Here is a 20,472-nt window from a genome sequence, read left to right as displayed (position 1 = left end):
GGCTTCCAGGGCTGGAGGAGGGAGTATTGGGGGGTGGGATTAGGGCTTAATGTGAAACAGGGTCTTTGTTTGGTGAGAATGTGAGAATCCCATGCTTGTCATCAATGCTACTGAAGTATACACCTAAAAAATGGTTAAAATGACAAATTTTATGTCACATCTATTTTACCACAGTTTAAAGAATTAATAACACAGTAGACTAAAACCTTTTGAATTGTGCACTTTAAATGGGTGAATTACATGGCATGTGAATAACAGCTCCAAAGGCTGCGTGAGAAAGGCAGTGGAAGGAGGAGAGAAAGGTGTGTGTGTGTGTGTGTGTGTGTGTGTGTGTGTGTGTGTGTGTGTGTGTGCACGCGCGCACACATACACTCTCGTGGGGGGCGGGGTGGATGGGTGGAAGGGGAGGGTGTCTTCTACAGTCCTGGCAGCTTGCCTCAGCCTTGGGCCTGTGCTCTCTAGCTTTTTAAACTTTATGGCCTTGAACATGGCTTTCATTTGTTTTCACAGGGAGACACTGCTGACCCTGGTAGGTTATGCGGCCCCATCTCCTTGGGGGCTTTTCCAGGCATCCACAGTACTCAGAAAGTATCTGATGTCTTGTTTGGACCTCAGCCTCAGGTCTTCAGCTCCCAGGTCTGCAGAGGGTCTCAGGCAGCATTTTGCCAAGACACATAGTGACACTCTTCCCAAGAGCTCTTCTGCTCCCTCAGCTTTTGGGCTGTATATAGTTCTTATACAGTCTGTCAGCACCGTCCCAAACTGTGAGGCCAGACTGGGGTTCCTCAAAGCCAAGGAAGTCACGTGGCAGTGGTGCACATGCCTGGTGCCCTCAAGGTGTTGTGACATCCTCTGTCGTTCCTTGTCTCTCCATTCTACCAGCCTCTCCTACCTTAGATTGGTCTCTCCAAGGACGTGCCTTCCTGCAGGATTGGAAACTCTTGCTGCTAAGGAGCACTTTCAAGTTAGAGTTGAGCTGGACCTTATGCTAGAGACCATTCAGGGCAACCTCTCCTGGCCGACTTTACTGAGGTAGATAGAACAGGGCTGACTGGATCTTTTGCCCATTCACTTCCGGTACAGTTGCTCCTCTCCGGCAGCCTGCTCTGCTTTCCTCCCCACATTCCTCTTTTCATTCCAAGCTAAAAACAAAACATCTTTTTCCCTACGACTCATATACCTAAAATGTTTGGAGACTGTTGTCATGTCACCCCATGGCACTGCTTGGCCCAAGGATGCAGCAGTGTGTATTTGGAGGCTTTTTCCCCCCAGACATAGACCTTCCATTTGCTGCGAGAGAGAAGTTCACTCGCTCTGGAAATGAGTGTGTGCAGGAGAGTCACTGAGAACGGAGAAGAGCTTCTCAGAGGTGAGGGACATCAGGAAGACCCTACTGGGACAAGACTGGACTTCAGCTCTCAGCTACACCTGGCCCAGTCACCGTGTGTGTGGGCAATCTAGGCCTTCCAGAAGGAGCTTGGTATTATTGTCGAGGATGTATACTGAGAGCAGTTAAAGCACACAGAGAAAGGCAATGTGATTCTAGCTCTTTCAGAATCCTGGGCTAGCTACTCTACATTGGAGCCTCAGTTTTCTCATCAAGGTTCTGAGCTCCACTTTAAAGAGAGGTCAGACCTGGGACCTCCAACATTGCCCTGGCCCTGTGAACTCATAGAGTGTTTTCTGACCCCCAAAAAGCATGACAGGAGACAAGTGGAGAAGGGTTCTTGGAACAGTTTTTCAGTGTGTTAATTGCAACATGCTTGTTTGCTCATTAACTAACTGATCGAGTCATCACCCTTATGGTTAGATTGTAAGGCTCTATAAGGGAGGGACTATTCCCTGCTCACCTTTATGCATGTGGTGCCAAGCCTGTGCCTAGCCCATATGAGGCACTTAAGAAATGTGCAACAGCTGGGTAGATGAATGCATTGAATTACTATGTTTTCAGACAGGGTCTCACTCACAACCCGGAGCTCACTGATTGGCTAGTCAGGCTAGGCAGGAAACTCAGGCTTCCCGCTATCTCTGCTCCTGCCCTGTGCTGGGGCTACAGCCATGTCTGGTGCCACATGGGTACTAAGAGACTCATATTCTGGTCTGTGTGGTCATGTGGGAAACACTTTACCCCTGAGCGGCCCACTGTGCAGTTTTATTAGTTCCCTTAAAAAGTGAAGAACTTATCGTAATTAACATAAGAGTACAATGCAAAAAACAAAAACTCTAATGTAAGAAAGAGAAAGTAAAGGGCTTCAAATTTGGCTCTGAGCCTATTTCATCCTTCGTTTTGTGTCAAGGCGGTCCGAATGAGGAGAGACCATCTTTGGCTCGTTGGCTGACAGTATGGGGCTGTGAGGTTAACGTGGGGGCCTTGCACAGCTCAAGCCTTCCAGCTTCTGGCATGATATGAGCCACTGGATACAGTCCTTACTAAGCCTGCCAGGTTACCCTAATTAGCACAGCTCAGGGGCCACTTTACTGGCTGGCTTTGCAAAGGGTGTTGAGAGCTAAACCTGTGGGAAACTGGGGTTGCTGGCTGGGGAAGCAGGCAGGGAGTGTGGAAAGGCGCAGAGAGCCCTAAGGCAGGAAACTCTCAGCTGAGGATTGCTGGCCGTCAGCGAGGACTGGCTGAGCAAAGCCTCCGTAATGATGGAGTGTTTCCCTCGAGTCCTGGGATTGGTGCAACAAGGTTTTGCTTGGAAACGGCAAGGATTCAGTGTCTCTAAAGTATCATTAGTGCATTGGGACTGGAGCAGCCTTGAAAGCCAGGCTCTGTCCCTGGCTTGTGGGCTCACCTAGTAAATGACCAGGGGATTGCAACTCAATAACACTTAAATCAAAATCGCAGCAACGGCAAGAGCAGTCTTCAAGGTTTCTTGCACACGCCTGTCTGTGAATAAAAACCTATCGATGCCCCAAGGCCTTTTTTTCTATCCAGTGGAGTGGAGTGCTTTGTATAGGAATGGCCTTCATAGCCTCACTGATTTGAATGATTTGGTCACCAGGGAATGGTACTGTTAGGAGGTGTGGCCTTGTTGGAGTAGATGTGGCCTTGTTGGAGGAAGTGTGTCACTGGGGCCGGGCTTTGAGGCTTCAAACTCTCAAGCCAGGCCCAAGCTCTCTCTCTCTCTTCTTGCCACTTGCAGATACAGATGTAGACCGCTCAGCCACCTCTGCAGCACCATGTCTGCCTACGTGCCGCCATGTTTCCCGGCATGACGACAATGGACTAAAGCTCTGAACCTGTAAGTCAGCACCAATGCAATGTTTTCCTTTCTAAGAGTTGCTGTGGCCGTGGCGTCTCTTGACAGTACTAGAAACTCCAACTAAGACATGGACATATTAGCCCAAGTAAGGCACAAAGTACCAGGCTGAAGAGCCCAGGGGAAGGAACGGGGCAGAGCAAGTAGCATGTTTGCTTTGTTTTGTTTTAAGTCATCCACTGGCTCTGAATAATCAAGGAGCCAAGCTTTAGGTACATTTTTAGATTGGGAGGAAATTAACTCACTGTTGTAAGCTTTGTCTGCACTGTCTTTGCTTTTCTACCAATGAGATGAATGAAAGTTGGAAGAAAAAAAAAAAGGAAGGTTCCATGGTTGGTTTTAACGTCAACTTGCAGCTAATTAGAAATGCAAGGGAGCCCCACCTGTAGCGCTATCCTGATTGCCTTAACTCACGTGGGCAGGCCCACCCTGATGCTGCTTCTGGTGGCAGCCCAGATGAAAAGGTATTATCAGAAGGAAAAGTCTCTCAACTTTCTCGTTTGCTTGGCCTTTGTCTTACCAGAGAATTAATCTGCCCTGTTGCTGCTGCCGCTACCACCACAGCCTTCCCTGACAGCAGAGTCAAGCTTTCATAGCAGATTAGGGACCAATGGCTTTCCAGAAACCTTCAGGGCTTCTGGCATCAAGCTGGGACTATTGAGGCACCTTGCCTGTGTTCTGAGTAGCTACTGGTTGTCAGCCCCCTTCTAAGAGACAACTGTAGTGGGTCTACTCCTAATGACTTCTAATAACTACCAGGTTCTCAGCTTCTCAGGTGAGATATAGCTCTTGTTATTTTAAAGCTTTTTTAAAGCTAACCTAGTTAATTCTCTCTCTCTCTCTCTCTCTCTCTCTCTCTCTCTCTCTCTCTCTCTCTCTCTCTGTAGCAGAGGCTGGCCTGGAACTTGTAACTCTCCTTCTGCCTAAACCTTCTGAACTCTGGGATCGTAAATGTGTGCCACTGTGCCTGGTTTCAGCCAGTTTAGAGCATGTGTTCAGACTTTTCTAAGTGGCATCTATGGTGGGATTTCGGGGTATCTCATATACATAACAGAGAAAGGTTGAACAAGGAACAGCATAAACTTAGGTGCATCCAGGACACTGACCCTGGGAAACCTAAGTCCTTGTACTCCTGAGACCTATGGCCCCTGTCAGCCCATCTTTCTGTGGCCTGGGCATCTTGCCTTTCCTTATGCAAAGAAGGCAAGGTCCTGCCTAATGTGTGCTGTGTTCTTGGGGCTGTGGTGAGAACATCATTGCTGTTCCCATATGCTTATCCACACCTAGGGACAGGAATGGTCAGCTGTCCTATCCCCACAGGAGGTCCTTAGGTGAAGATCTGGTAGGGGCCATGGGTTGTGGGCTCTGTGAAGCCCCCCAACCACAGCACCATCCTAGTCTGGCTGGGATAGGATTCTGGGACAGCAGAGATTCTGAAGGTGTGTCCCAGCCTGCAGACAAGTGACTAAGAAGTTCAATGGCTCGCCGACAATGCACTTATAAATGCCAGAGACCAGACCCAAGGCAGGATGGAATACCAGCTCTGCATGACACTTGCCTTTTCCAAAGCCTGTGGGTGGCTATAGTGGCCAGCAGGAATGTCAGAAGGGCCTGCCTCTTCCCTGTGTGTCCCAGGAGCCACTTAGGAGCAGCTATGGACTCTTGACTTTACCCTGCAGGAGTTATTGCTCCCGGTTACCCCATGCTCTAGTTCACAATACCTAAGGGAGTGGCTGAGTGGGTGACGTGTACAGTAATTGTCCCCGCAGCTCCACAGCAGCCACTGGACAGTATTTATAATCCCTCTCCCCTCTCTTTCTAAAGACGAGGTCATGCCCTGTAGCCTAAGCTGGCCTGAAACTTGAGCTGATCTGTTGGCCTCAGCCCTGAGTGTATGAATTGTCAGGCCCCACTCCAAATGCTCTTCAATCCTCATGGCAAGTGTGAAGGGAGTGATTATGTTCATTAGTGGATGCAGGAAGATGCCTTTATTTCCTACATGCAGAACTGAGCAGGCCCCTCATGAACTAGCCGTGTCCGCATCCAACCACTCAGATGGTGAGGGAAAGGAGAGGCTACCACCTGCAGCTAAGGAAGGTTGACAGCCTATAGTGGTTTGGATAAGGATGGATCCCATAGGCTCGTGCATTTGAATGCTTGGTCATCAGGGAGTGGCACTACTTGAAAGGGATTAGGAGGTGTGGCCTGTTAGAGTGGGTGTGGCCTTTGGAGGAAGTGTGTCACTGGGGCTGGGCTTTGAGCCAAAGCTAGGCTCAGTGCTCCTCTCTTCCTGCTGCCTGTGGATCTAGATGTAAAATTCTTAGCTCATCCTCCAGTGTCTGCCTGCATGCTGCCACGCTCCCAGCTATGGTAACAACGGACTAAACCTCTGAATCCACAAGGAAGCCTCAGTTAGATGATTTCTTTTATAAGAGTTACCGGGCTCATGGGGTCTCTTCATAGCAGTGGAACACTGACTAAGATATGGTCCTTTAATGGCCACACTCACAAGCAACTCTACCTCCTGTTTTAGTATCTTAGAATAGCATATGAGGCTATGAAAAAAAAAAACCCTCCAGGAAAGCTTCAGAGCAAGCCTGTGTCTACCAGAGATTCCATTCTACAGGGGACACCACGGGAAGAATGGGGTCCCTGCTGTAGCAGGGTCTCTTCATCACATTCTGTTGAGGCAGCTATGGGGAAGGCAGGAAGTGGTTAGCGAGTGGAGGGAACACTGGGGAACAGCTCATGAACTCTGCTATAGCTAGGATGTTAAATGCACTCAGAGGTCAATGTGTTGAAAGCTTGGTTCCTTCACTGGTGCTGCTGAAAGGTGATTGAGCCCTTGCGAAGTAGGGCCTGGGAGGAACTCTTTAGGTCATTGGGTGTGTGTCTTGGAGAGGGATTGTGGGGAGCAGGGGCCGTCCTCCTTTCTGCCTTTTCTTCTTGGCTATGAGGTGGATGGTTTTTCTCTGTCTCACACTCTTACCAGGATGGGCTGCCCAAGGTGCAAACAATGGGATCAGTGGGTTATGGACTGGTGCCTACCAAACCTACAGGCCCAAAGATAGCTTTCCTTTGTGCAATGTGACTATTTCAGGTATCTGTCATAGTAACAATTCCAGTGACAACTCTTCTTTAGCGCTTAACCTGCTCAAAACTAACATTTGTCCCTTTAGCAACATTACTGGACCTCAGGTTCTACATACATCTTTCCTGAGGTACCCAGACACACGGTATACTGTTCCCGTCATTGGTTTGCAGAGAGCAACTCCCGCCTCAGTGCATCACAGCTCACCACCTGCAGGGGACTCTTTCTTACTCTTTCTTAAAGAGCTCAGAATATATTGGGATGACGAACCCCTATATTTTCTCTGTAGTCTGGAGCCCAGCAGGGAGGAAAAGAATAGGAAGGTTTCTGCTTCCCAACCTTGTTTGCCAAGGTGTTAGTTATTTCACTCCAGATCCTACGGTAATTAATAATGTAATAAGATGCAATTTGTAGGCACTCATGCCTGAAGGCCTCAGGTCCCAAGGCCCTTGGTAAAAGGGGAAATTAAAAGCATCCATATTCTCAAAGAGGACAGCCTGGCCACAACTCACGAGGCTGAGAATAACGAGGAGAGGCTGCCTGTGCTCCCACCCAAGGGACAACTGTTTAGGCTTTCAGCCCCTGAGAGGCTCATATCCCCAAGCTGCAGCTTCAGAGATGGGGAGGTAGCCATAGGCACTGGCCTGCTAGCCTCTCCTCAACAGACTCCTGGCAGATCTCAGAGGATCCCCTTTCTCCTGAGCTTTTATCAGAAGCCAGGACAGATGTAAACTGGGGTGCCAGCTTCAGCAGTCAGTCAGTGGTAGCAATACCTGTCTGTGCTTTAGTTTTCACTCCACAGAGCTGTTGTTGAGAGAGTGAAAACATCTGAAAATTCTAGTTGAGTTGACTTTCATGAATCTATCCCCTACTCCCCTCCCCCGACCCCCACCACACACACATGCATTAGTTTCTGTAACTCTTTTAACAGCCTCAGAGGGTTTGTATCAGACACCATCTACCTATCATGTATTCTCAACTGCTTTTCCTCTGCCAGATTCCAAGTGGCAATGTGTAAAGTTAAGGTAGCCAAGAGGTCAGAGTAACATAAGTAACCATTGCTTGGGGGTGGAAGAGAGTCCCAGGAAAACTTTCTAAGGTGTGTTGACTCAGTCATCAGTGTCTTTTTTTGTTTATCTCTTCTTTCTAATTTCTACCCAGAGTTCGGATACGATGGCTGGTGCTTTAGCAGCCAACTTGGCCTAAGTTGTTCTGAAGTTGGAAGCCATCTGGCCAGGATGGTATGACAAAAATAGAGCTTCAAGTCTCCAGTGACTAAGGAGTTGTCACAGAAGCTTGGAAGGCTCTGGGCAGATTTTTTTCTTTACATCAGCATTTCTCAACTGTGGGTCCCAAGCCCTTTGGCAAACATCTAGCTCCAAAATTATTTACATTATGATTCATGATAGTAGCAAAATTAAAGTTATAAAGTAGCAAACGAAAATAATTTTTTGGTTGGGGGGGGTCAGCACAACATGAGGAACTGCATGTGGTAAAGGGTCGTAGCACTGGGGAAGTTGAGAACCACGGCTTTCCGTGAAAAGAAAATAAATGTTTCCCTTGTTCAAACCAACGTAACTAATGTTATGCAGGTGTTTATAATTAGTCAGTCTTTCAGAGGAGAAAATCATATAAGCAAGGTCAAGATATTTGCCCAAAATGACTCCGTTAGTAAAATAAGAAACTACAGTCACTCTGGCGGTAGAGACACTGCCATTCCATCCTGTTCCCGAAGTGCTCTTTGATTACAAGGATATTTTAAGAAAATCTCTCTCTCTCCTTCTCTCCCTCTCTCTTTGTCTGTCTCTATGTCTCTGTCTCTGTCTCTCTCTGTGTCTCTGTCTCTCTCTCTCCCTGTGTGTGTGTGTGTGTGTGTGTGTGTGTGTGTGTGTGTGTGTGTGTGTGTTTGTTTGTTTTGGGGGCTTGAACCTGGGTTCTCATGTATGCTAGGTAAATACTCTACTACTGATCCAGTCCTAGGCTCAGCTAGTGGTATTTTGCTTGAAGATCAAAGTGCCTGGCTGCCTCTAGGAACTGCCTCTCCTTGGGGCCTCTTTAACATTGCTCTTCGCCTTTAGCCTTTGTTTTTCAGTGCTTCCCAAAGCCATTTGATCAATGGTATGAGGTGAGGTGGGTTTAGAGCTCTCAGTCTTTCGCCAAACACAGAACAGAGGATGAGGCTGCTCCAGCTGTGCTGTATCTCTGGCAGATTCTGTCTAACCACTGCCCCACACCTGGACCTGTTTTCTTTTTTTATTTCCCAGACCTTCCTTTTCCTGTCCTGGCCTCAAATTCTTGTCCTCTTGGCTCCTACTCAACTCCCTTTGCTAATTGGGATAATTGAGAAGCAGGCAACTGTACATTCATATGAACGTCTTGGGAGACCACAAGGGGCTGGCAGCAGGATGAGCAAGCCTGCCACATGCGCATGAGCATATCAGCCAGTCCCTCCATGCAGAACACATATGCCAGAGAATAAAACAGGTAGTCCAGGTCATGGGAAGACATAGAACTTAAAAATAAGTCTTCTAGAGGACCCAGGTTTGAGTACCAGAGCCCATGTGGAGTCTCACAATCATCCATAACTCTGATCCAAGGGGATTTGATGCCCTCTTCTAGCCTCCTTGGGTTCTGAATGTATGCGGTGTTCAGGCATAATACAGTGAGTATATATAAATTAAAATGTCATGTATATGAAATAAAATGGAAAAAAAAACCTAAAGAATCCATTAAGAACAAAAAATGAAAAATCCAGGTCTCCATAGGGCCTTTGAAAGAACTGTGTTTGTCATCTTCTTATCTGTCCATTAGCTGAAAATTAGAAATACTGGTCTTTGCTCAGCAGGAGGGACTGAAGAGTGCTCAGCCACGCAAGGATGGTGGAAGATGGCCCCGGTGAGCAGAGTTGGCCATCAGCAGCACAGGAGGAGAAATCTGACTTCTCAGCCTGTGTGTGTGTGTGTGTGTGTGTGTGTGTGTGTGTGTGTGTGTGTGCATGTGTGAAAGTGGGTGTGTGTGTGAGTGTGTAAGAGTGTATGTGTGTGTTTGTGTGCTTGCCTGAGTGCATGTAGAAACCAAAGGCCAACTTTGGGTGTCCTGCATTGTCACTCTCTGCTTTTTCTCTTATGACAGAGTCTCTCACTGAACCTGGATCTAGGTTGGTAGTCTCCAAGCCTCAGCGATCCTACAGTCTTCCCATCCTCACCTTCTAGTTATAATCACGTGACACCTGTATTTATTGATTGATTTTTCTAGTGTGAGCTCTGGAGACTTGAACTCAGGTTCTCATGGCTGCACAGCAAATATTCTTACCCACTGAGTGGCCTCCTCTGTCTTGTAGAGGTTTTAGTTCCCAGCATTCAGAGAGGAAGTTGTGGCGTATTCTCAAAACCCGAGGACTCAGAATGAATTACAGTTTTTTCTTTTATATGAAAAGTTGTGAAAGGAGACCAGAGGTCCACACTGAGGTTTTTTAGCAGTCACTTGATCTAAACACAGAGGAGTTTGATGTGTGGGAGTGAGCTGTAGATCAACCAGTTGATTAGGACGAGACATCAATATAACAGTGTACAGAGAGACACCACTCACTGTGCAGAGTACTGGGGAAAGTGCTTCACAAATAGCAACACATTTAAGTGACATCAATGGAGAATGTCATTGTGTGCGCACACTGGAAGCAGCTTGTTCTCTTGCCCAGGGTGACAGACCCAAGGGGAGTGGAGCCACAGACACAATGGGGACATCGTGTTCTTAGCTGCTAGAGTTCTGCTTCCTGAAAGAATCCATATTTGTGAGTATACAGAAGAATGGAGAGAAGATTCCTTTGGTTTTATCTCTGGTTCTTCCACTTCTTGATGACTTCTTCTTCTTCTTCTTCTTCTTCTTCTTCTTCTTCTTCTTCTTCTCCTCCTCCTCCTCCTCCTCCTCCTCCTCCTCCTCCTCCTCCTCCTCCTTCTTCTTTAGTCACCAGGATAGTTAGAACACAAATCTACTTCATAAAAGGACTATATGTAAAACGCGTGGCCCACCCAATAATGACAACCCATTATTTTGGAGTGTGATCTCTTTTTTCCCAAATAGGCATCACATCATATTCAGTGTGTTCATCTGAACTGATGTGTTCATAAATAACAGGAAAGGAACAAGGCTAAGTACCCAGCTTTTCTACAATGTGCAGAGTCTTTGAATGCCTCTCAGAAAGGCCCATTGCCTCTCTTTGATTACAGAATAGCCTTTAAAATGTATTTTTAATTGGAAAAAATGTGCAAACTCATGGTGTGCAGCATGTTATCTTGACATGCGTAAGTATGCAGGCTGGCTAAATGTTGTGTGATAAAACTTTTCCTGGAGAGATGCAGCACACACATGTCCTCACCACAGATAGGGAATCCATCGCAGACCAAAGTATGGGGGTCACCAAAGATCATCTTGGTGAACCATGAGTTTTACTGGGGGGTCACTTACAGGAATATGATGAGAGGAGCAGAAATGTCTCAAAGATAGCTGTGTCATCAAAGCCTACCCCAGCCTGGTGACAGCTCACAAAAGCTGAGAACCTGGAAGACTCCGCATACCTTGCAGGCTGCTCAAGGATTGAAGAATGCTCCTTCCCAATGACTCAGTTGGTCTCATCCTCTTCCATGGGTCTTGCCTGGTTTCTCCTGGACTTAAGCATCTCTTTTGTAGTTGGGTTGCTTACTCTGGCAGGGAGGGGCTTAGTTCATTTTGTCAGTTTCAGAGACTTCTGGAAGTTATTTGGAGTTGTTTACCCCTGCTTAAAGAGCTGGCCTGTGGGATGGAATGTTTCCATCTTAGAAGAAACTGTGACATAAAACTATATCAAGAAAATTTCACAGGTACTATCTCACATATTTACCAGTTCTCAGTGGTTAGGAACACTGAAAAGTCATTCTAATCTCTACTTGTATGAGTTCAACTATTTTATATTTCATATATGAGATCATAAGGTATAAATAAAATCTTTTAAATGTTTCAGACAGTATAGAAGAGTATTGAATGGCTTTTTCTCACTCTTCCTTGGCACCAACCACTCAATATTGTATATTCTTCTAGTCTTTTTTGTAAGCACAGAGCATACTTCACTATTTTTATATGATTGTGTTACATTCAATATTTATTGTAGGTGTTTTATAATATATTTCTCTGTAGAGGTCAGTTCTATTTTTATAATGGTATTATGATATTCTCCAGTGCAGATATCTCATAGTATTTGTTATCAAAGCAACTTAAAGAAGGAAGCTTTTATTTTAGCTCAGAATTTGAGGATATCATGGAAAGCATGAGTTGCTCTAGCCAGTGTTATGTGTCCTGGGTGATTATACATCCATCCATGTAGACAGTAATGATTAACTGTACTAATTCCACCTCTGGTCAGCTTTACATATGGGCCCATCTCGCTAAATAACCACATTCTGCTTCTGCCTCTTGAAATGTTATCTCCTGTTGCAAAATGTACTTATTCCATCTCCAAGAATCACCATATTCTTCAATAGTCCCAACAGTGTTCCAAGGTCCAAATTCTGTTCTGAGACCCAAGAGTTAACTGACCCCTGTAAAATCAAAAGAAAGTTATATTCTTCTATTATACAATGTCACAGAATACACATTCTCTTTCCAAAAGGGAGAAATGAAGGCATGACAACAGATATGACTAAAGTGAGTCTAAAACCCAATAGGCAAATGGCATCTCTTGTAGCTCCATGTCAAACATCTGGGGCTCATGATAGAATCATCTGAGTTCCATAGAGCTTGAGCAGTGCACGCCTCTGTCTTTGCTATCTGAAGCACACATCCTCTCTTGGACTGGCTTTACTCTGTGCCTTCAGATTTCCTCAGAGGATGTTCCATGATTCTGGCATCACCAACTGTTGGAAGGGCCCTGCTGTTTGAGGTTGCTCGGTATTATGTGCAGGATTCTCTCTTCTTAACAGGGCCTCTGGGTCTCTGCCTGACTCCATCTGGAGAGTGTCTTTAGACATAGATGCCCCTAACCACACTTGATATATGGCCCTTGACACAGCTCCCTGCTAGCTCTCCCCTCCCTGCACCTATAGCATAATTAGGTGCTGTGTTCCTGTTCATATGATAGGAGTGTGCTGCCAAATGCAAAACAAGTATTCTAAAAGTGCCTGGTCCCAACCAATTATGAATGCATATTCTAAAAGCCTCCTATATACTCCTCAAGGCCTCTATAGCCTTTGTTCTCCCTGATTAAAGTTGAACTAGCTCCTGAAGCGGTTCTGGGAGTGTTTGATCTCCATTGTGCTTATGAACTTTCAGGCCCTGCATCCTGTCTTCTGTTCCTCTTGCCTCGGTGGGCTAATGGCCAATAGTCCCCCAGGGAAGAGGAGCATCACAACCAGAACCCTGGGCTCTTCACTGTAACTAAGGTTTACCTTCACAGTTCCACACAATGGCCTCTCCTGACCCCTTGACTGGCATCTGACTCTATCACACTTTGCCTGGTCTCAGCAGGTTTCTGAGACTTTGGTAGAAGCACCGCAGCCCTGTAACTCTTGCATTTTGCATGCCTGCAAAGCCCGTACATGTGGACAAGGGCTCCCAAATTTTGCTGCTACTTTGAGATATAGTCTGCCACTCTGTACCAGAGCTATAATGACCCATGTCAACATCTCAGTAGATGAACCTGAGAAAAACACTTCTCTAGGTGGTTAATTTAAAGCAAGAAACCCCTACAGAAACAATCTCGGTTCAATTCTCACCTTTCAAATGAATTTGCAATTTCATACGTTAGAGCCTTGGTGGGTGGGGTTTGTGATTATCATAAATGCTACAGTGTTTCTTCTCATTTATATCTTTTCATAGTTATGTGCAATTATTTTCATCGAATGGTCTCCTGGAGGTATAACCATCAGCCTATTGCTCTGGATATTTAAATATTTTAACAACTACCAAGTTGTATGCTAATCAGGTTTCACTAAAAACTGTGCCTACCAACAGAATTCAAGCACTGCCATGCCTCACTGTCTTCCCAGTGTTTCACATTCTCAGTTCTCTGAGTATTTCATTTCTATAATGGGTAAGAAGATGAAATCCCATATTTGTTTTAAATTGAGTTTCCCCAATTACATGATTGAGCATATTTATAAACGCTGTTACATATTTGTGTCCCTTTTATGTAAAGTCTCCTTCGTATTCTAGTCTGCTGCTTCTGTTAAGAACATCTATTGATGTTTAGAAATGCTTTCTTCTAGATGCTGTTTGTTCTCTGTTGCATTATGCTGCAAAAATTTCCTTTTAGCCTTTCTATTTGTCTCTCAAGTTTATTTCTGATATCTTTTGATTTATGGAATTTTAAAACTTCCATATAGGTGTCCTCTGTAATTTTTGAATTGTGCAATTGTGGTGGTTTGAATGAGAATGACTCCCCCTCCCAGGCTCATATATTTGATGATTTGTCCCTGCCCTCCAGTTAGTGGAACTGTTTAGTAAGGATTAGGAGGTAGGGACTCATTGCAGGAAGTGTGTCACGGAAAGTGGGCTTTAAGGTTTCAAAAGCCCATACCATTGCCAGTTATCCATCCCCCTCTTGTCCTCTCTGTCTGCCTCCTACTTGCCAACAGGGATACAAGCTCTCAGCTACAGCTCTAGCACCTTGCTTGCCTGCCTGTTGCCCTGCTCCCTGCCATGATTGTCATGGACTCTCGCTCTCTGGAACTATAAGCCCCAATAAACTCTTTCTTCTTTAAGTTGCCTTGATAATGGTGACTTATAGCAGCAATTAACATTGATATAGCAGTGTTCTAGGTGTGTAGACAAATATATAAGACTAATATAAAATCTTCACAATATCACTACCAGCTCTATAAAATCTTAACATCTTACCATATCTAATTACTTCCACTATCTTATGCTTTTTATGGGAGGGGTTACTAAATTAAGTACATTTTCCTCCCTCCCTCTACCCTCTCTTTCTCTCTTTTTCCTTTTGCTTAGTCTCTGTCCCCCCTCCTCCCCCTCTTTCTGCCTTCTCCAACCCCTCTTCCTCTTCTTCTTCTTTCCCCCCCCTCTTTCTTCTTCTCCCTCTTCTTCACATCCTACTGTGTAGACGTGGCTGGCCTGGAACTCATGATGTAGAAGAGGCTGGACTCAAACTAACTGAGATCCACCTGCCTCTTTCTCTTCAATGCTTGGACTCTTGATAGTGCTTTTACTAAGTGTCTGTGGATGTGAAATTCTCTTATTATTTTTAATAACTAAAAATATTTAATTTCCTTCAATAATAGCGCTGGCAGACAGCTAGCGGCCTATCCCATATCTTTCTTCTTAGAAACAGAATTTGAATATTTACTTTCTTTGAGAAGGTCATATATTCAGCCTCTACATTTTCCAGCCTCTCGTAGCTCCAACTTGAAAGAGATGCAAGCAAAACCCACAGGTCAGTAGTAGCACTCAAGGCGGGAGAGTGACTTAGCTAAAAGAGTCTCACTTTTGTCCTTTTCCTTCTTCCCTTGAATGTAGAAACTTCATGAGACAATGAGAGAGGAGCTGCATGCTGAAGAAGGAAGAGCAGAATAGAGAGAGCTGGTCCTCAGGTGTAGAGCTCCACATTAATATTGTGCCATTGCATCTAATCCACTGGATATAGGAGAGTGGCTCCTCCTCCTGTCTCATCGCAGGCTCTGTTGTTAGCAGCAGACTTTCTGGGTGTTTATTTTTTTCACAGCTTGAGGTAATATTTTGTTGTCCTTTGTTATTTGTAGATGAGAGTCTGTTGGTTATACCATCTTGTCCAGGGCATTCTTTAATGTGAATGTGACTAGATTTGTTTTTATTTACCTTGCTAGGTATTGAGAGTACATTTTTCCATCTAAAGATATTCACGCCTTTATCTTATATTAGAAAAGGTACAGCAATTTTCTCTTTAAATATTGATTCTCTGCCATTCTTTTAAATTCCAATGTTTCTGGAATCAAATAAACATTAAAGCATTAGATTTTTTTCCCCTCGTCTTATAATTACATTGTGTACACACACACACACACACACACACACACACACACACACACACAATTTTTGGATTATGAAATCTTTCTGTAACAGTCTCCATTCCTAGGGTCGAAAGTGTAGTTAGCTTTGTGTAGAAAGCGCTTCCTTGTATTCATGTGGCCCATAAAAGTGTTCCAATCTCAAATTTTTATTAAATATTAAGTGTATAAAATTCAGAGAGATTTTTCTTTAATTTCTAGGATTCTAATAGGTTCTGTTTCTTTTCTTGCTATCTATATTTTATTAATGTCTGATTAAATAGCTCCTTATTCTTTTTAATATGGAAATTGTGGCTTTACTCTTTCTAACGACATACTAAAGGCAATGTGCTTAAAAGTCTCTCCAACTGTCATGCATAGAAGTGAATATATTTAGTGATTTACTGTCTATATCAGTCCTTATTTTCTTCAGATAAGTTAGGATTTTGATTTGAAAGCTCATTGCGGGGGGTGGGGGGAGCTTTTGCTTCTTTGGCTTCTGCTTTTATCTCACTGCAATTTTGGTTGCCTTACTGGATAGATCTGCCAGAGAAAATACACGGTGCCTGTAAATTTGAATTTCAACTTAACTATAAGACTTCAGCTCAAGTGTGTCTCAAATATTGAATGAGATATACTATACTTATACCAGAAAATGACTTGTTGTTTATCTGTAAGTTAAGTTTGATAATATTCTGTGTGTGTGTGTGTGTGTGTGTGTGTGTGTGTTCTCCTGTGTATGGGCATGTTAAACACAGAAGTTGATATCAGTGTCTTTGTTGATCAGGCAACACCTTTTTGAGGTGGGGCTTCTCAGTGAACTTGAAACGATTTGACTAGACTACCTGGACAGTGAGCCCTAGGGAGCCTTCTATCTCTGGTCACCTCAACCCCCTATACCTGGGCCGTGGTTACAGATGTGCACTGCTGAGCCTAGCTTTTAGCATGTGCTGCAGATCCAAACTTGAGTCTTCAAGCTTGCCCAGCCAGCACTTCCCCACTGACCCACTTTCCAAGTCCTGACAGTCTGCATTTTTACCTGCTGAATCATGCCGTCTGATATTTGATCCTCTAGAACTCTACCCAAAACCAGAACTCAGAGAGATTTGGGGTATATCCCACAGTGACGTTTCGGTTATCAACACAACCACAGCAAAGCAGAGTAAAGCAAAGCTAAGAAGCTGACTCTTAAAGGGGTTTTGGAGGAAACAATAACAACAATGAAGGCCAACTGTTGTTTCCTGAGAACTGAGAATTCCTTCTTCTGGAGCTGGGGGCCTTTCTGCAGCTCAGAAAGTATAAACAATGCAGTGGTTTATTTGTTTGTTTGTTTTCCCATGAAACCCAGCTCTTCAGCTTTCCCTGCAGCCCCAGAAAAGCACTTTACCTGGGGAATGCTACCATGGGTATCATTTTCAAGTCAACTCCCCGCAGAAGGCACTGGATTTGTCACATGTACGTCCATACACAGATGTGAAATCACGGTGCATTGCCTGTGCCCTACGAGTTTTTAATCTAGTCTGAAGGCAGACAAACACAGGCAAAAAAGGTGGAAGGGAGTTTACCAAACACGGGCAGCAGTACCAACCGAGCAGATGGAGGCTGGCGTGAACAAAGCAGTGAACTGGGACAGTGTCCCACAAAGGAAGCACTGCTTACCGACCAGCTCCTATGAGCCATCCGGGTGACCTCACTTAATTCTCAGTACAGTTTTACAAGGCAGAATTTATCATCCTGACTTTGCAGGGGAGGAAATTGAGGCCAGCATGATTAAGTGCCTTGCCCTATATCACATGATTAATAAATAGAGTGTCTAACCCCATACTGTTTTCATAAACCCATGGGTCAGTGCTGGCGAGTTACACTGGGAAATGTGGAGAATGAAGGTCAAGCAACACTGGCTGGATTTTAAGACCTTAAGATGCAGAGCGCCCTGTATCAATTCCCACCAGCTTGCTCTGTGCGCTCCTAGAGAATGCCCTTGGGTGAATCAAAAGGAACGGCACTCCACCCAGGTTTTAATAGGAAAGGAAAGGGGGATACAACTTTGACTGTCAGTGCTGTGGTCGCCTGTTTAGGTGCCTGTTCCCTCACTTCTCTGGGCCCTGGAGTAATTCCGGAGGGTTTATAGTAATTTGAATCACCACACTAAATGTGGCTATGAAATAAACCATGGTTGGGTTTTGATGGATTTGCTTAGAAAGTGAGTTATTATGCTCTGAGAGAGCTGGGTGCTATAAAATTTTATATCCTCGAATTGGGAATGGCTGTGCTCCCTTACAGTAGCAGAGATGCCAGTAACTTATTTCTGTCTTTGCAAATATGTGTCAGCGAGGTTTATGGCATTGCACGCCGTCAACCTGTACTTAGACACAGCTTCTCCCTGGCATCTTTTCTGCCTCTGCTATGAGATCAGGGTACGAGATAGGAGCGGGATTTGCCATGAATTGAGATTGAAGGCTGCCTTTGAGTGAGTTGGAAATTCCTCTATCCTGCCAATGTGGAAGATAGAAATGCTTGTGGAGATTATTCCGAGCACTGAATTGGGGCAAAGTTAATTGTTCTGGAAACAACTTGAAAAATCAAACAGGTGCATTTGTAGGCTTGCACTAAAAGTAAAGGATAATTTAGAGAGAAAGCATGTGTCCCTCCCTAGAAAATCATGGAAAGGCAGAAGGGAGAATCGAGCCTGAAGAGAGTGGTCTTTATTTCTATTTACTCATTCACACATTTTGTGAGTTGTGTGGTCTTTATTGATATTCAGAAATATATTTAGCTGCATTGCTATATTTATTTTTAATTAATTAATTAGGTTAATTAATTAATTTTACATCTTGATTGGAGCTTCCCTTCCCATCTCTCCTCCCTTTCCCCTATCCTACACCCTCAGTTTCTCCTTGGAGAAGTGGAGACCTCCCAGGGATATTAACCCACCTTGACATATCAAGTTGTAGTAGGACTGGGCACATCTTCTTCTATTGAGGCTAGGCAAGGCCATCCAGTGAGGGGAAAGGGACCCAAAGGCAGGCAACAGAGTCAGAGGTGAACCTTCAGATATCTGCACTGCTGCTCCCCAGTGGTGACATGGGCGATCAGGCACTGAAACATCTTCATGACACCTTGTGTTTGTGTGTGCATTGTAATTTTCTATTTTCACCCATTCATTCTCTTATGTGTGCATTTATTCAGTGTTTGTTGAGAGCTGATTTTGTCTCAGGGAGGTTACAGAATTCGTGATATTCTGAAGATACAATCCAAGGCCTTTCTGTTAGTAACACAGACTGTGACAATAACCAGCAAAAGCACTCTAAGCAACATGTGTATGCGTGCGTGCGTGCGTGCGTGCGTGCGTGCGTGTGTGTGTATGTGTGTGTGTGTGTGTTTAGAGGTTATGTAAGACAGCCTCTCAGCAGAGAATGACCTTTGGTGGAGAATGAGAATTGCCAAGAATATTCTGCAAAGATTTTGGGGAAAAAATAGTCCCAAGCTGAGAAAGCAGAATGCATGAAAGGGTCTGAAGCATGAAGGAACCGGAACTGCCTGTGAGGACAGATTGCTGTGTGGGCGGGTACGGGTTCGGAGGCCAGAAGGCGCTGCTCTGACAGTACCAAAGGAGAAGTGATCGGCCTTGCGACTGGTGGTGAAGGAAGAGGCGCAAGCTGGTGGGCTTTGGCTGTCCTACAAAGAAGAATGGTTTAACCTTGTCAGGAGGTTAAGAAGCTTTCCCGAGGAGGTTTCTTGGCACTGAGATCTGAAGACCAAATCCAAGCATAGGTGAAGATGCCAGGGCAGAAAAACCCCAGCTCATAAATAAATGGGCTCCTTGTAGCAGGTCAAGCATGAAGCTTTAAAATAGGGTTGTATGCTTGGGTAAAAGCAAGTGGTGAAGGGAAGCTGGGAAAATGGACAGGGTAGACCTTGAGGGACCCTGTGAGCCATGTTAGAGAACTTGGACTTCTTTCTTAGTGATGGGGGTGATGTGGAATTATAAAACGGCTCTCAGCAAAAGCAACACAGTGGAATGTGAGTCTCAAAAAAGACCCTGGGGCTGGAGAGATGGCTCAGCAGTTAAGAGCACTATCTGCTCTTCCAGAGATCCTAAGTTCAATTCCCAGCAACTACATGGTGGCTCACAACCATCTATAATGTGATCTGATGCTCTCTTCTATCATGCAGGTATATGTGCAGTCAGAGCACTGTATACAGAATAAAAATAAGTAAATATATATATTTTAAAGGCCCCTGGACAGGAATGGAGAAATCACCACCTTCCTATTGGACAGTCAGCCTCCAAGGGAGATTGTCTCTTCCCATTTCCTTAGGAAACCACACCTCTAAGGGTTGGAGGGACTGAGGGCAGGACATATCATACAGTTGACTGGAAGCTATAGCCACAGTGCTCTGGGCCTTTTCTTCATTGTCCTTGAAGACAGCCCCAACCTTTTGACTAGAATTGATGAAAAAAATACAACTCTAATCTGAGAGGAAATAAAAGAGAGTTTATTCTAGAGCCGAGTAGGAGTGGCCACAGCCCAGGAACATGGATTCAGGTTGCCCTAAGTGCTGTATTCCCAAGCAGTAACAGTTTCATGAAGTTTTTATAGTAACAGTGCAAAAATGTCACAAGTCAGGCCACCTTTAGTCACTTATTTTTATTTATAAGTATATGTGTGCATGTGCACATGTATTCATGTGCTTGCAGAGGCCAGAAGGGTGTGCCAGCTATCCTAAAGCAGGCTGCTGTGAGCCACCAATGTGGGTGCTGCTGGGAATTGAATTCCAATCCTCTGAAAGAACAGTGAATATACCTTATCGTGTATCCTTTTCTCCAGTCCCTTCAAGGTATTTTATAAAAATGAATTGGTGGAACCATCAGGAAGTGGGTCATAGAAAATCAAAGACATCTCCGTTAGAGGCTTCAGATGCTACCTGATGACATTCTTAGCCTTTGGCTTGGTAGCAAGTAGGTATCTGTACACACGAAAAATACCTACCTATTTCTAGTTATAGGAATAATCACCTATTTATCAGGAACTATTTACCTAATAGTTACAGTACTGGGAACTTCAGTTCCTACAAGAGTGTGTAGTAGTGACCGTGTGCTGCAGCT

At 44.7% G+C, this 20,472-nt stretch overlaps 1 protein-coding gene across 1 annotated transcript in view; it reads left to right on the top strand.

The window, feature by feature from the left end:
* Nucleotides 1-3,211: 3,211 nt before the first annotated feature.
* Nucleotides 3,212-20,472, top strand: part of TNR (tenascin R) — a 510,704-nt gene continuing 493,443 nt past the window's right edge. Inside the window, exon 1 of the mRNA XM_084779764.1 lies at nucleotides 3,212-3,245. The gene's annotated coding sequence lies outside the window, so the exon portion shown is untranslated. The remainder of the gene's footprint in view (nucleotides 3,246-20,472) is intronic.

This window comes from Acomys minous (assembly GCF_964271855.1).
Source record: "Acomys minous genome assembly, chromosome: 1".
Taxonomy (NCBI): Eukaryota; Metazoa; Chordata; class Mammalia; order Rodentia; family Muridae; genus Acomys; species Acomys minous.
Note: the sequence above shows the minus strand (reverse complement) of the source record. Positions and strands in the feature narration are given on the sequence as shown.